General features: G+C 48.8%; 1 non-coding gene across 1 annotated transcript; it reads right to left on the reverse strand.

Annotated features, from left to right (window-relative positions):
* Nucleotides 1-1,785: 1,785 nt before the first annotated feature.
* On the reverse strand, nucleotides 1,786-1,923 carry LOC119927816. The gene has a single exon (XR_005450785.1). It is a non-coding gene; the product is annotated as a small nucleolar RNA SNORA7 (small nucleolar RNA).
* Between the last annotated feature and the right edge of the window lie 1,572 nt (nucleotides 1,924-3,495).

The raw sequence follows: 3,495 nt of genomic DNA on the forward strand, positions 1-3,495 counted from the left end.
GCGAGAGGTTTTTGCTCGGTATGGTGGTTGATAGGCAACCACTGGAGATTTTTGAGGAGGGGGTTGGTGGCATGCCCAGAACTTTTCTGAAGAAAGATAATCTGGGCAGCAGAGTGAAGTATGGACTGAAGTGGACAGAGACAGGAGGTTGGGAGGTCAGAAATCCAGTCAGGATAGGATGAGAGATTATACATATGTGGTTGCGGTTTGGATGGAGAGGAAAGGACGGATCTTGCCGATGATGTGAAGGTGAGACCAGCAGGCATTGGTGACAGATTGGATTTATGGGGTGAATGAGAGATTGGAGTCAAGGATGACACCAAGGTTGCGGACTTGGGAGGCGGGAAGGATGGTTGTACCTTCCACAGTGACGGGAAAGTGAGAGAGAGGACATGGTTTGGGAGGGAAGATAAGGAGCTCTGTCTTGGACATGTTGAGCTTTAGATTGTGGGAGGACACCCAAGTAGAGATGTCCTGAGGGCAGGAGGAGATGAGAGCCTGGAGGGAGGGAGAGAGAACAGGGGAGCAGATATATATTTGGGTGTCTAGAGATCTATATATAGAGATGATAGTTGAAGCCATGGGAGCAAGTGAGTTCACCAAAGGAGTGAATGTAGATGGAGAGTAGAAGGGGATCAAGAACTGACCCTTGAGGAACCCCTACAATTAGGGTGTGTGAAGGAGAAGTGGAGCCCGTGAAGGAGACTGAGAATGAAAGACCAAATAGATAAGAGGAGAATCAGGAGAGGATGGCATCAGTGAAGCCAAGGTTGGATAAGATGTTGAGGAGAAGGGGATGGTCCACAGTGTCAAAGGCAGCTGAGAGGTCAAGGAGGATTAGGATGGAGTAGGAGTCACTGGGTTTGGAAAGAAGGAGGTCAGTGGTGATGATTGTCACCACCAATTGCACATGGAGGGGTAGGCGGTCCACAGTCCTGGCCACATTGGGTATGTAAAAGGCTTGTACATTTTTGTGTTGTTTGCACTTAAAGTTTATAGTGGTTCACACTATTTTCTCATTTGATTTTGTCACTCCATTTGCAGGTATTTTTTTTTTAAGAGAGGTAAGAGCTACTCCCTTCTTGATGGCAGTGTGCTACAAAGGTCTATTTAATAATAATAATGGCATTTATTAAGCTCTTACTATGTGCAAAGCACTGTTCTAAGCACTGGGGGGGTACAAGGTTGCCCCACAGGGGGCTCACAGGGTTCTTCCCCATTTTACAGATGAAGGAACTGAGGCCCAGAGAAGTGAAATGACTTGCCCAAAGTCACATAGCTGACAACTGACGGAGCCGGGATTTGAACTCATGACCTCTGACTCCAAAGCCCGGGCTCTTTCCATTGAGCCACACTGCTTCTCCAGCTAGTGACTCCAGGTTTTCAGCTGAGATACATCTTTGTGTGAGTCTTTTGCTCATTGTGTCCTCAATATGCCTCCTCTGCACATCCCTGCTTTCAATTTCCCAATTTCAGCTGCCTCTTCAGCAGCTGTTTGGGTATTCTGAAGTCCCTTTATTTCTTTACATCTCTCCCAGCTTAACTGCATTAAGGTGTCTTGTTTTAGGCTGTCAAGCCATCTCCAATCCATAGCAACACCATGGACACATCTGTCTCTCCCAGAACACCCCACCTTCAACTGCAATCGTTCTGGTGGTGTATCCATAGCATTTTCTTTATCAAAATGTTGAAGTGGTTTACCATTGCCTCCTTCCACGCAGTAAACTTGAGTCTCCGCCCTTGACTCTCTCCCTTGCTGCCGCTGCCCAGCACGAGGGAGTTTTGACTTGTAGCAGATTGTCTTCCACTCGCTAGCCACTGGCCAAGATAGGAATGGAAAGGCTATGCCTCTACTTGACTCTTCCTCCCGTAGTCGATACTGGTAGAGTACTAGAAACTCTCCAGGTGCAACCCTGAGAGGGGAACATTAAGGTGAGTATAGTTTTATTACTAGGACACTGACTAAGGTTCTAGAATTTCATTGTTTGTGATCTTGCCTTGCCATTTGATATTGAGTCTGTCCCATAAGGGACCCTGATCAATCAATCAATCAATCGTATTTATTGAGTGCTTACTGTGTCCAGAGCACTGTACTAAGCGCTTGGGAAGTACAAGATGGCAACATATAGAGACAGTCCCTACCCAACAGTGGGCTCACAGTCTAGAAGGGGGAGACAGAGAACAAAACCAAACATATTAACAAAATAAAATAGAATAGATATGTACAAGTGAAATAAATAAATAAAGTAATAAATATGTACAAACATATATACATATATACAGGTGCTGTGGGGAAGGGAAGGAGGTAAGATGGTGGGGATGGAGAGGGGGACGAGGGGGAGAGGAAGGAGGGGGCTCAGTCTGGGATGGCCTCCTGGAGGAGGTGAGCTCTCAGTAGGGCCTTGAAGGGAGGAAGAGAGCTAGCTTGGCTGACGGGCAGGGGGAGGGCATTCCAGGCCCGGGGGATGACGTGGGCTGGGGGTCAATGGTGGGACAGGCGAGAACAAGGCATGGTGAGGAGATTAGCGGCAGAGGAGCGGAGGGTGCAGGCTGGGCTGTAGAAGGAGAGAAGGGAGGTGAGGTAGGAGGGGGCGAGGTGATGGACAGCCTTGAAGCCGAGAGTGAGGAGTTTCTGCCTGATGCGCAGATTGATTGGTAGCCACTGGAGATTTTTGAGAAGGGGAATAACATGCCCAGAGTGTTTCTGGACAAAGGCAATCCAGGCAGCGGCATGAAGTGTGGATTGAAGTGGGGAGAGACACGAGGATGGGAGATCAGAGAGGAGGCTGATGCAGTAGTCCAGACGAGGTAGGATGAGAGCTTGAACGAGCGGGGTAGCGGTTTGGATAGAGAGGAAAGGGCAGATCTTGGCAATGTTGCGGAGCTGAGACAGGCAGGTTTTGGTGACGGCTTGGATGTGAGGGGTAAATGAAGGAGCAGAGTCGAGGATGACACCAAGGTTGTGGGCTTGTGAGACGGGAAGGATGGTAGTGCCGTCAACAGTGATGGGAAAGTCAGGGAGAGGGCAGGGTTTTGGAGGGAAGACGAGGAGTTCAGTCTTGGACATGTTGAGTTTAAGGTGGCGGGCAGACATCCAGATGGAGATGTCCTGAAGGCAGGAGGAGATGCGAGCCTGGAGGGAGGGGGAGAGAGCAGGGGCAGAGATGTAGATCTGGGTGTCATCAGCGTAGAGATGATAGTTGAAGCCGTGGGAGCCTGTAGGAGGTCCAGGTCTCACAGGTCTAAAAAAGGTTGAACAATGATTACTAACTACAGCTCTCTGGTACTTTAGTTTGGTCTGGAGCCATTATATCATTCTTCTGCCACACTCTACTTGATAGTCTCTTGTAGGATGTGCAGGTCTTCCTGCTTGTGTCTTCTATTAGCCTGTCTATCATTAGCGAAGGTTGTCTAGTGGAAAGAGCATGCGAGTCAGAAGGGCTGAGTTCTAAACCCGGCTCTGCCACAAACCTGAGGTGTGACCTTGGGTAAGTC

The sequence above is a fragment of the Tachyglossus aculeatus genome, chromosome 4 (assembly GCF_015852505.1).
Source record: "Tachyglossus aculeatus isolate mTacAcu1 chromosome 4, mTacAcu1.pri, whole genome shotgun sequence".
Classification (NCBI taxonomy): domain Eukaryota; kingdom Metazoa; phylum Chordata; class Mammalia; order Monotremata; family Tachyglossidae; genus Tachyglossus; species Tachyglossus aculeatus.